We start from the raw sequence: 14152 nt of genomic DNA on the forward strand, positions 1-14152 counted from the left end.
ATATGCCCTCCTCGGATGCTAATGCACATTTAGCATCCGTTATTCACTCTGGTACCAAACAGTTGCGGAGTCCTTGAGTGCCATTGTCCCACATCTCTCTCAAGCTAGTTTTCATTTCTTGAACCACTCCGGGAGGAAGTATTCGTTGAGAAACACATGAACAAAGAGCATCTCAGGCATGTTCTACAGGGTTTAAATCCGGGGAGTACGCAGGCCATTCTATCTGTTCAGTATATTCAGTGTGTCCGACATCACAGCAGTCTTATGTGAGTGCGCACTGTCGCCCATAAACGGGAAGTCGGATCCTACTGCACCCCGGAACAGAGAGACACGTTACCAGATAATGTCTCTGCAACGGTGCCTCGTGCAAAGATGTGCAGTGGTTTTCGACTTTTGTTTATAATGGCTGCTCACACCATAAGGCCTAGGCCAAACCGATGACGTTCATGAACATTCCCTGGTGTGTAATGTGTTTCTCTCTTTCTCTCTCTCTCTCTCTCTCTCTCTCTCTCTCTCTCTCTCTCTCTCTCGTCACACTAACTGGTGGTCAGAATCACTTGCCAGTGTGAAGCGGGGTTCGTCAGAGAACATCACTCTGGACCACTGCTGCTGACCCCCAACCGACATGCTCCATGCAGCAAGAACTCTTTCTCGACGAGGGCGTATTTGAAGTGGGATGCATTTAACAGGCTACCAAATGTACAAACCAGCCTGATTTAATAACCACGAAATGGTTCTGGTCCTTTTCGCCACTAGCTACGTATCGATGCGGTGTGTTCGTGGGTCTACGACCAGCGGCATTCATTCAAACTGCCTTTCAGCCTTCAATGGTCCTCTTTAATCGCGAGATGACACTTTCGGACACATCGATTGTTGTGGCACAAATGTTGCCGTGCCACACGGAATGTCGCGCTAATTGGTTCCACAACCACCTTCGTCTGACAATGTGCTGCATGATCTGTCGAACGCATTTAGAGTGTTCGTCTACAGGCTTCGTTGCGGTTAGAAGGTCCCGCCCTATACATTTCCTTTTACTATCATTGGTCGGATGTTCCGCAGCATTTGTCGGTAGTTACGCAGAAACTGTCGGTTGTTCGGTAGGAAATGTCTGGTGTTCCGTAGCCAGTGTCAGTTGCTCTTCAGCGATTGTTAAGCAGTGTTGATGGCATTGCTCATACCTACTGGGTGGGGTTATACTGAAATGCTAAATATTTGGATATCTGAGATGTAGTACACTTCACGCCAAATTCACGTTTGTTACTGAAGTGTCGGCAGAAGTGCCAACACCGTGTTGTTTGAGGAAGCCGAAATGCACGCTATAAGCTCACGCAGGATGGCGTGAGGTCTGAAACAGGATACTTAATGAATGCTATAAATAAAAGTACGTAGCTGCTGGAATACTTAACTTTAATCCACAATTGGTGAACATTGGTCTTGTTACTGTACATGCTTCATTAGATACATAGCAAAGGATAAATGGCGCCTTGCTAGGTCGTAGCAATTGACTAAGCTGAAGGCTATGCTAACTATCGTCTCGGCTAATGAGAGCGTAATTCTCAGTGAACCTTTCCTAGCAACGTCGGCTGTACAACTGGGGTGAGTGCTAGTAAGTCTCTCTAGACCTGCCGTGTGGTGGCGCTCGGTATGCGATCACTGACAGTGGCGACACGCGGGTCCGACATATACTAATGGACCGCGGCCGATTTAAAACTACCACCTAGCAAGTGTGGTGTCTGGCGGTGACACCACAGTTACATTCCGTCTTGCGGTTTTGAAGGCCAGCAGCGTGCTCAAAAATGCAGTTGAAAGACCTGTTGATATTTTTAAAAATATTTAGAATCCGATACATCGATTTTAAAAACATACCAGTGTCGTCCCTCGATATACCGAGGAAAAATATCGATGTATCGAGAGAAAAGGTATCGACGTACAGGCCTATATAAATATCGACTGCACGTTATACAGCAATGTTAGAGCTCCATATTTAAGAACGTCCATCGCTCGTGGTCTCGCGGTAGCGTTCTTGCTGCCTGAGCATGGGGTCCCGGGTTCGCTTCCCGGCGGGGTCAGGGATTTTTACCTGCCCCGAGATGACTGGATGTTCTTATGTCGTTTCCATCATCATCATTCATCCCCGTTACGGTCATAGGAAGGCAATGGCAAACCACCTACATTAAGACCTTACCTAGTACGGCGGTCCGGGTGTACCCCTACATCTTTCACGATATGTTCTTCATGTAATTACCTTACCTTCTGATGAAGTCACCCTTAGGGGTGACGAAACCTGGTCAAGGTATATAGATAACCTATGCAACCGGTTGGCTGATTTTTACATATTTTTCAAATTTGTGTATACGGTTGCTGCAAACGACAGCCATGTTCAAAGTTGTACCAATTTATTATTAGATATTCTGTACATCAACAAGCTAGCACCCTGCGTACCCTCGTTATAGCAAGAATTGAAAGTAAAACGATGCAGGTTCACGCCTGGCCATAACTATTTTGCTATCAATGGTAACTGCATGTAAATGGCACAATAAAAGGTGTCTGATGGGTCCAATGTTAGATTTCATCGCATACCGGATTTGTCTGGAACACTTCATACCAACCTCCGTTTTATTTTATTATTTCTGCAAACGCCAGCGACCCAGCAACTGTAGTTTCAAAATTGCGTGGTGGAGTCAAACGTTTCAGTTTCTGTTGGTAGCGCCGAGTGCCGACTCCTTGAGCGTTTCCCCTCACACACCTCCGCCCAGGGCAAAGACCAGGTTTGTAATTTAGATTTTTGCTCACCACTTTCAGTAACTGTTTTTGAAGAATACCAATGTGAAGAAATGGCACACTAGTTGCGTAAAAATTGTTTTGTAACACAACTGATGTGCAGTTTCTTCACATCGGAAATCTTGTTATTCCTTTCACACCGCCACCCTCCAGTGCAATCGGGCTACCTCTTTTGTGGCACCTATATATGTTTCACACTGTCAAAGAGAAAGACTGGACGGCATGAAAGCTCAAAAAGTACTAAGACTCCTCCAAACAGTGAAAATACAATTATGTTCTATTACAATTTCAAATATTTTCCGAAAATTGGGAAAAAAATTTAAAATAAAATAAAAAGATCGGCACTCGGCATCGCCAATTCTGGATCGATGTTATATATATCGATATTTTTTGGAAAAAGTATCAATGTATCGATATTTTACTGTCGGCACTAGCTGAGACTTGCTCCACGTATATGTAGTCACTTTCATGACACCATGAACTTTCTACGGAAACTCGAAAAAGAGAAATTGCCACAGTGCTCTCCGACTGTAGTGTTTTTCGCAGGTGGCGCTGCTAACTGGGCTGAGGATTTTCAGTCGGGGACACTTTCGCACAGGTTAAGAGGGCCGCGGCAATCGGGTCGATACATCGATAGATTAAGAAATGTATGTCTTTATATCGATATTTATGGAAAAAGTATCGATGTATCGATATTTTACTTTCAGTTCTAGCTGAGACTTGTTCCACGTACGCAACAGCTACCCTGCTGCAGCCCCGGACATGTAGTCACTGTTATGACACCACGAACTTTCTACGGAAACTCGAAAAGGAAAAAATTGCCACATTGCTCTCCGACTGCAGTACTTTTCGCAGGTGGCGCTGCTAACTGGGCTGTGGACTTTCAGTCGGGGACACTTTCGCACGGGTTAAGATGGCCGCGGTAATCTGGCGGCAGGCTGGCGCGAGCGGAACGCAGCTCTGCAAACGTGGCCGCCACAGCCGCTGCCGGCGGCACACAGCGGGCAATAATTGATCTGTCAGGCCGGTGGCGCGTCACGGCGCGCTTTGTGCACTGTACAGCCGTCACCGAGAGGGCGGAAAAAGTCTCCGCCGCTGGCAGCTGACCGGCCGGCGGACTGGCTGGCTGGCTGGCTGGCTGGACGGCCGGCCTTTTACTGGCAGCGTTTCAGGCTCATTTGCTCAACCTGCGGCAGGCCTGTGTACACTCGCCCTCTGTCCGGCCGTTCCTCCATTCCCCTTTCTGTCCCCGTTCTCACTCTCTCTCCCTCTCACCACTGTGCTCTCGATAGTGAACCCCACGCTACCACCTGCACCCAACCGCAGACACAATCACTGACTCACTAGCCATTAACCGCTCACCCCCCCCCCCTCTCTCTCTCTCTCTCTCTCTCTAACACACACACACACACACACACACACACACACTTATTTCACCAGCGGACAGCTCCCGACATTCCAAAAATATTCTGGTAATTTCACTCACTACTTACGAAGTAGTAAAGAATACATGTAGAGTTACTACGTATAGATGTAGGTGTAATGGTTCTTTATTTACGTGACCATTACGGCGCTCCAACCCCAGTTCTCGATACCAGTAATATCGTACTACTTTTCTGCGAAGTAACAGACATATTTTTGTGACAATATTCACATTTGGTTTTATTAATGTATAGGTACTCCCATGTATCGATATATTACAGTGATATGGTTCTTGTATGTATTCATTTCTGTGAGACTGTCATAATCTTTGACTTACTTGTAACCGTTTTGGCACGAATGCGCACAGAGAGCAGTCTTTGTTTCACTTTGTCATTTCGCTTTGTAAAAGAACAGTCAAGTCTTGTGTTTGGTTAAAGTGGAAATTAAATATATGAAGATTGATACAAAACTGTTTTCTTGATGATGTGACAATTAAGAAGAAGTATATGTGAATTTTCAAGAAGTTTAATAAAAATGTGGATCTTGAACACCAAGTCAAAAATTATTTCTACCATACCATTGTTCTGATCTGGGATTGTTTCATCATTAAGAATTTCCTGAAAAACGCATTTGTTAGGTCTTCAAATATTGCTAAAATTCAAATCTGGACCTTCTAGCAGTCAAAGTGGAATCACCCTAGAATCAACAAGATGAGCCATAAAAACTTCGACGTAATCGACGTGGGAATCCATTCAAGGTAAGTGCCAGAATTAATGACTTTGTTACAGTGACTTCATTATTTCTATTCTGACGATACCATCCACAGTCAATAACTTTGTTGTTGCCCGATAAAGCGAACATATGCTGCGTGAGCAATATTATTAATCTGATTTCTAATCTACTTTGCAAGTGGTGGTATTGTTAGATAGGGGAGGGCGCAAAGCTCGCCGATTCACAAATATTATAAATAAAAAAAAACGTGTGTGTACCCCCACATTTACTACTGAATGAGCAAACTCAATTACGCACCTCTTTTAGACAATCTTACAGCATGTATGTAGGAGGAGAACCTTGATGTTTTAATTCATAAATTGTTAATTACACCATTTAACTATCTCTGTGCACACAGTACCACTCCAGTGTATGCTTATTTATAGTTAGTGCAATGCTGTCTTAAATATCGTAAGGTTGTACATGGTCCAGTCATATTAGTGTGACCATCTGTCAGAATCCCGGATAACCACATTTTGCAGCACGGACGTGCAGAAAGAGAGTCAGCAACATTCTGGAAGGTACCGTCATGCATGTGTAGCCATGTAGACTGCAGAACTGTGCCCAGCTGCACTAGGGTTTCTTGGCTGAGGAACCACTACGTGAACAGCCCGATAGATGTGGCCCCACAGTTTCTCGAATCGATTGAAATCTGGGGAAAAATCCGGAGAGGCTGGCAGCCAGGGGAACACGGTAAACTTATCCTGGTGCTCTTCGAACCACGCACGTACGTCATGAGCTGTGTGACACGTTGCGTTGTCCTTCCGGTAGATACTATCGTGCTGAGGAAAAACAAACTGCGTGTAGGGGTGGACATGGTTCCCAAGGATAGATGCATACTTGTGTTAATCCAGTGTGCCTTCCACAATGCTGACATCACCCACAGAATGCCACGAAAACATTCCCCAGACTATATCGCTCACTTCTCCGTCCCGGGTCCTTCCGACGATTCTTGCAGAGCCTTACACACAAATGGCCATCTGTCTGGTGGAGCGTAAAATACAGGGTGTCCCACTCAAACCTCCCTGATTTGAAGGACCCAGGAGAGAAAAACCACAGTAGAAACGACAGCGAAAAATGGACCACATTGAACAGCACCTCAAAGAGTTTATACTCCAGCATCAGAAGTGCCAAGTACAGTCGCCAGAGTGCAGCATGGTCGCATGAAGTGAAAATGGCGACTCCACAGCACCGCGCAAGCAGCAGTGTGGTTTGCAGAAGCAAAATCGCCGATTACTGTGCAAAGAAATTATCGTCGTGTGTATTAATGTGAGCCATCTGATGTGAAAACAATTAAGAAATGGTACAGGAAGTTTCGGGCAACAGGAAGTGTTCTGAAACATTCTGGCGGTGCACGTTACGGAGTTTTTAGATGAGACAGTAGAGACTTCAGACAAACGTTTCTCAGAAGCCCTCGTACGTCAGTTCGTCAAGCATCTAGGCAATTTGATGTACCTCGATCAAGACTGCATCGTATAGTTCACCAGTGTCTTCGTATGTGTGCTTAGAAAGTGCAAATTTTGCAACATCTGACGCCGAACGACAAACGACGCCGACAACACTTTTCTGCGGACACAGGGTTGATAGAGGAAACGGAAGGTCCAAGAAAAACCAGCGCGTTCGTAACAGGTTCACTTGGTAAGCACGAGAGCTTCACGCACATGCCCAACAAATTCTAGCGGCAGACGTTTCAAGGGAGGCGTCACACATCAGGGTATGGTTTACTGTTTAAATTGCGAGAGGGGCATTCCTCAACCAACATAGTAGTTCCTCCTACGTACATCTCACGAAATTACCATGAACCTAAAATCGGAGCGATTCGAGCTCACACGATGTCTTACCAATATTTCTTACCGTTAAGCTATAATAGGAAAAATGGGAAGTGGCAGCTGACACAGAAAGTACCCTCCACCACACGCAGTAAAGTGTCCTGCGGAGTGTAGGTGTAGATGTAGATGTCAGGTAAAGATATTACAACAATTAAGATAATCCTATTCACTTCTTCGGCAACAAACTTCTAAATTGTCAATTTCCAACCGAACGTCGATCATGGAGAAGGAACTAAAATTATAACGTGGTTCCTATATGGCCAAAACAGTGATGGAAAATAGTCGAAGAAGACAGGGACGTCCCTGGAAAAGATGAAAGAAGCAGTGAGCCGGCCACGACTACACGCCTGCCCTTAGCCCGGACGCTGACAATGATGAGCAACACATTCAGGATCGTTAAAAGGAGTGCAGCTGTGATACTCTAGGGGCACTGCTACGTTCTCGCCAGCATTTGTCTCATAGGTTTGATCTAGATGCAGCAAGAGTGGACCGTAGCATGTGTCAAAGTGAAACAAATAGAGGCAGCAGGAGTGAAACTTCCTGCGGTCGTAGTGGGGAATATACTTAATCTGCCGATATCGCTCGTCTTCTTTTGCCCTCCCTTAAATCATTAGATCCATAATAAAAATCATAGTTAGTCTGATGACATTACGTTCGTTGGCTACACTAACTCAAAGCCGTGTAAACGCTATTCAACCTAACATAGATGTCGGGCTTCGCTAAACGTCAGAATCTCACCATAGCTAAGATTTCGCATGTACATTGGTTAGTTTTGCCATTGCACGTCCAGATCATCATGTTCAAACCTAAACTTAGACCTCGGAAAAGGAACTGAAATTCTAAATCTTCGTTGATCCATTATGGATTGTGGGACGACGGCTGGCATGAACTTCTTGATGCAATAATTTTCCAACACCCGTATGTATTGTAAAAATTTATTTTATTTTATGAACTTCTATGTGCTACCAGTTTCGGCATTACATTGATGCCATCTTCAGCCCGACTCGTCATAGTCGTAAAATCGCTACACACGGAAGGAGCCATATAACTGGACCCGTGAACCAAATCGTCCTGCAACAGCTCTTGGTGGCCAGGCGACACAGACTCTTATATGGCTCCTTCCGTGTACAGCGATTTTACGACTATGACGAGTGGGGCCTGAAGATGGCATCAATGTAATGCCGAAACTGGTAGCACATAGAAATTCATAAAATAAAATAAATTTCTACAATACATACGGGTGTTGGAAAATTATTGCATCAAGAAGAAATTCTAAATGTTCTATATTCATGGTTTTACCATACTATTACATGATTTAGCTACCTTTGGTGTGCACAACATTTGTGTTTTATGATGTGTTTATGTGCTACCTCATGTAAGTGCCTCAGTATGCGCCTCACCATCTGAACAGTTTTACCCACTGACAAGAAACTACTACAGCCCCCTTCGTAAAGTATATGGAGCCCATTATAGTTCTACATCCTAATGAATAATCTCATGAACATTCATTCAATTTGTGTGCCTTGTCTGCTCGTAACTATTTGCCGTAAGGTTTCTCATTTTAGTGTATAGCTCTTACCTCATGTCATGTTAACGTTTTAACGCTTGGTGGTCACATATGACAACTGAAATTGTGTTAGTTTAGTGGAATTATGGGGATGAACTGAAAAATAATGCCATCGAAGTCTTTGTTCTGTTCTCAGTATCAGTTGCGATATTATACGCATGCATATTATTCAGTAGACTTCCCAGTTTCGCTGACGCAAGTTGCAGCGTTCTGTCGCTGAAGACCTCCAAACTATAGCCCGTAATATAGTGATGTGTAACGCAATAATGTCAGCGCGTGATAAAGAGCATACTGTAACCCGAACTTTACGGGTTCGAGGACCTCATCCACACATGGAGCATCCTCTTCTTCAGCAGACCACACACGAGCACTGCGACATCTTCAATTCGGCGCCTTGGGTTCACTGTCATCAATCATCCTCGATACAGTCCCGACTTGCCCCCATCCGATTTTCATCTGTTTCCAAAACTTGAAGAACACCTCCAAGGACTTGACTCTGATAGTGAAGAAGCGGTGCAGGCAGAGGCGTGGTTGTGGATCCGTCAACAAAGTCAGACATTCAAATGTTCGTCTCTAGGGTAACTATGTGGAAAAAAAAGGCGTGAATAAAGATGTCTTATTAAAATTATTATTTTCAGCAGGCCCTACACTGAGCAGCAAAAACATTACGATCACTGCCCACCACGACGTTGGATGTCGCCTCGTGGTGTTGCGGTCACGTTACGCGGTAACATCAGTATGTAATCAGAGAAGACACGGACGGGGATCACCCTAGCAAAGATATGGGCAGTAGATGGGGCAATCCGTTGAGATAAGCGACTTTGACAAAGCGTGGATTATTATTACGCAAAGCCTGTGAAGGAGTGTCTCGACAACGGCGAAGTTGGTCGAATGTTGAAGTGCTACTGTCGTGAGCATCTACGGAGAGAGGTAGAAAGGCAGTGAAACTACCACTAGGCGCTAAATGTTTGGACGTCCACGAGTCGCACAGTCCATGACTGCAGCGCCTGAGACCGCTCGGCTAATCCCGCGCGGCTCAGAACGTGGCGTTCGAAGACTTATCTGCTCTGTGGTGTAGGATAGATGGTCGAATGTTGAAGTGCTACTGTCGTGAGCATCTACGGAAAGAGGTAGAAAGGCAGTGAAACTACCACTAGGCGCTAAATGTTTGGACGTCCACGAGCCGCACAGTCCATGACTGCAGCGCCTGAGACCGCTCGGCTAATCCCGCGCGGCTCAGAACGTGGCGTTCGAAGACTTATCTGCTCTGTGGTGTAGGATAGATGGTTATCTGCGGCATCGTAAATTGTTGCACATGGAGCTCAGCAGCAGATCACCCCTTCGTGTTCACATGTTGACTCTATGGCATCGTCAAGTAAGATTACAGTGTGCACGAGACCACCGGAATTCGACCGTCGATCAATTGAAACGCATCGGCTCTTTGCGTAAATCGCATTTTCGCTATACTAGATCGATGCTAGTGGCCACAAACGCTGCGACAGTGATGAAAGGGCCGGCCGGGATGGCCGAGCGGTTCTAGGCGCTACAGTCTGGAACCGCGCGACCGCTACGGCGCAGGTTCGATTCCTGCATCGGGCATGGATGTGTGTGATGTCCTTAGGTTAGTTAGGTTTAAGTAGTTGTAAGTTCTAGGGGACTGATAACCTCAGATGTTAAGTCCCATAGTGCTCAGGGCCATTTGAACCATTTGAACAGTGATGTACGGTGGCTCTAAACGCGCATTGCGCCGCGGATGTAGGGTGCTGGAAGCTGTACCTTGCATGGGACGTAAAGTAGTAATCGAAGACATGCTGGCATCTGCGAACCACTCACGCTTGACGTCTTCTCCGACTGCGATGACATGTTTCAGCAGTCTAATTGTCCCTTACTCGGAGCCAGAACCGTGCTACAGTTGTTTGAGAAGCGTTTTAGTAAACTTACCTCCGCGACCAAATTCGCCTGACGTAATGCTATAGAACCCATGTAGGTCACTATCGGGCGGCATCATCGCGTACTCAAATCAGCGGCCCGTTATTTACGCGAATTACATGACCCGTGCGTAGATATCCAAAACCACATACCTCCACAAACCTATGAACAAACTATCGGCTCCCTTATACGCAGAATCTGTGAGGTGTTTCATTCCAAAGACGGACAAAGAAGCTATTAAGCATGTGGTTATAATGTTTTGGCTCCTCCCTGCACGTTTAAAATAGCTACACATAGTACGGTACTAAATTTTATACAGTTTTCACAAAGATTTGTTTATTGTATTCAGGGGACAGAAATTGATTGCAAATAAAATACGACGTCGTAAATACAACTGAACGTACCATTCCACCTGCATAAAGATATAGTGCGAGTGTGTGTTGTACTGTAGCACACATTTTAGACTTTCGCCTCTAGCCAGCCCAGTAACAGAAGTTACACGTCTTTTGATATTCCATTTTTAAATGATAGCAATCATTTTTATGTGCTGCAATATTTCACCAAAATTATAATGTCGCACTGAAATTAGAAAGCTTCGCATTGGAGAAATTTTTGTCGGAACTGTGATTGATTAATCGCCTGTCTGTAACGTTATCACCCTAATACACACCAATCATCAGTAAGAGAAATAAAATTAAGGAAAATATTATCAGAAACCAGTTACAAGTTAAACACGTTCTGAAATATAAGGCGTCGGGAATCAATACATATTGCCTTTTTCGAGATAGTAAAGTTGTTAAGAAATTAAAGTAACTCAGTTCACTTGGAATTAACGCATGGCAGAAGACTATTCTGTTTCAACATACAAGGTGGTTCACGGTCGATGAAATATGACTTAAGCGTCCACATGTTACATCAACAGTTCCGTAAATTATAGCATTTTACTCACCATAAAATTCTGAACCTGAAAAATTAACAAAATATTTCAAATAGCTTTAATGTACTGCACAAAACATAACATCTTGTCTAACAACAACGAAAACTGCAAAAAAAGCGGTAACTCCTACTGACATTCTCTAGTATACGTTACTTCGTGTGATTCTACACTACTGGCCATTAAAACTGCTACGCCAAGAAGAAATGCAGATGATAAACGGGTATTCATTGGCCAAATGTATTATACTAGAACTGACATGTGATTACATTTTCACGCAATTTGGGTGCATATATCCTGAGAAATCAGTACCCAGAACAACCACATCTTGCCGTAATAACGGCCTTGATACGCGTGGGCATTGAGTCAAACAGAGCTTGGATAGCGTGTACAGGTACAGCTGCCCATGCAGCTTCAACATAATACCACAGTTCATCAAGAGTAATGACTAGCGTATTGTGACGAGCCAGTTGCTCGGCCACCATTGACCAGACGTTTTCAATTGGTGAGAGATCTGGAGAATGTGCTGTGTGCTGTGAGGGCAGCAGTCGAACATTTTCTGTATCCAGAAAGGCCCGTACAGGATCTGCAACAAGCGGTCGTGCATTATCCTTCTGAAATGTAAGGTTTCGGAGGTATCGAATGAAAGGTAGAGCCATGGGTCGAAACACATCTGAAATGTAACGTCCACTGTTCAAAGTGCCGTCAATGCGAACAAGAGTTGACCGAGACGGCCGGCCGCTGGTGGCCGAGCGGTTCTGGCGCTACAGTCTGGAACCGCGCGACCGCTACAGTCGCAGGTTCGAATCCTGCCTCGGGCATGGATGTGTGTGTTGTCCTTAGGTTAGTTAGGTTTAAGTAGTTCTAAGTTCTAGGGGACTTATGACCTCAGCAGTTGAGTCCCATAGTGCTCAGAGCCATTTGAACCATTTTTGACCGAGACGTGTAACCAGTGGCACCCCATACCATCACGCCGGGTGATACGCCACTATGGCGATGACGAATACACGCTTCCAATGTGCGTTCACCCCGATGTTGCCAAACACGGATGCGACCATCATGATGCTGTAAACAGAAACTGGATTCATCCGAAAAAGCGACGTTTTGCCATTCGTGCACCTAGGTTCGTCGTTGAGTACACCATCGCAACCGCTCCCGTCTGTGATGCAGCCTCAAGGGTAACTGCAGCCATGGTCTCCGAGCTGATAGTCCATGCTGCTGCAAACGTTGTCGAACTGTTCGTGCAGATGGTTGTCGTCTTGCAATCGTCCCCATCTGTTGACTCAGGGATCGAGACGTGGCTGTACGATTCGTTACAGCCATGCGGATAAGATGCCTGTCATCTCCACTGCTAGTGATACGAGGCCGTTGGGATCCAGCACGGCGTTTCGTATTACCGTCGTGAACCCACCGATTCCATATTCTGCTAACAGTCATTGGATCTCGACCAACGCGAGCAGCAATGTCGCGATACGATAAACCGCAATCGCGATAGGCTACGATCCGACCTTTATCAAAGTCGGAAACGTGAGGGTAGGCATTTCTCCTGCTTACACGAGGCATCACAACAACGTTTCACCAGGCACCGCCGGTCAACTGCTGTTTGTGTATGAGAAATCGGTTGGCAACTTTTCTCATGTCAGTTTGTTGTAGATGTCGCCAACGGCGCCAAACTTGTGTGAAAAGCTAATCATTTGCATATCACAGCATCTTCTTCCTGTCGGTTAAATTTCGCGTCTGTAGCACGTCATCTTCGTGGTGTAGCAATTTTAATGGCCAGTAGTGTAGAATCAGTCACTGGACTGAAGTATCGAACAAAAAAGCACCTGTTCCTAGTTATGCCAAGCTCTCCTAAAAGCTGTCGTTCCCCGATCTACTGCAAGGCGGATGTTCGCAAGAAATGAAACTATCACGCGATAGCTAGCTGGCCGTAACGGAAGGGGAAGAAATTTTAGGAAGACTGGGAGGCTCTTCAAAAAGTTCGAAGGGCTCCTAAGGAACGTTAGAATGGTTCGAATGACTCTGAACACTATGTCACTTAACATCTGAGTTCATCAGTCCCCTAGAACTTAGAACTACTTAAACCTAACTAACCTAAGGACACCACACACATGCATGCCCGAGGCAGGATTCGAACCTGCCACCGTAGTGGTCGCGCGGTACCAGTATAAAGCGCCTAGAACCGCTCGGACACAACGGCCAGCGGAACGTTGGAACACAATTGTGCTTGGCCTAGTCCCTGATGCTGCTAATGATGAAAATTTGGTTGTGTGACAAAGGGAATGTGGAGGTTCTCCGCAGAATCGACGAAGAAAGAGCCCATGAAAAACACTGAGCCGACCGGGGTGGCCAAGCCGTTCTAGGCGCTACAGTCTGGAACCGCGCGACCACTACGGCCGCAGGTTCGAATCCTGCCTCGGGCATGGATGTGTGTGATGTCCTTAGGTTAGTTATGTTTAAGTAGTTCAAAATTCTAGGGGACTGATGACCTTAGAAGTTAAGTCCCATAGTGCTTAGAGCCACTTGAAAACACTGACAAAAACAAGGGACAGGTTTATGTGACAAGGAACGAATTCCATGGTAGCAGAGGGAGCTACAGAGTAATGCTGTGGGGAATGACAGTGGTTGAATGATTAATTAATTACGTAGGGTGTAAGTGGGAGGTTCTGTTGAAGAGGGGTAAATCGTACGGATCGTATCGAACCAGTCAGTAAGTTTCATAGAGCCTTAACTGTGGTAAACTAGGAACACCACTTCGAAAGATTCGGCCTTTGTTCTGTAGGTGTGATCTAGATGTAGCAAGTAAGCTGGCGCGTCCTTGAGACGCAACTGTCGCAACGCGAGCACGGCACCGAAACCGAAGGTCGCGCCGCGGGTGTAGGGTCCTGCGGCTGTCGGCTGGTGGGTGCCACCAGGTGA

This window comes from Schistocerca nitens, chromosome 6, assembly GCF_023898315.1.
Source record: "Schistocerca nitens isolate TAMUIC-IGC-003100 chromosome 6, iqSchNite1.1, whole genome shotgun sequence".
In the NCBI taxonomy this organism is placed as follows: domain Eukaryota; kingdom Metazoa; phylum Arthropoda; class Insecta; order Orthoptera; family Acrididae; genus Schistocerca; species Schistocerca nitens.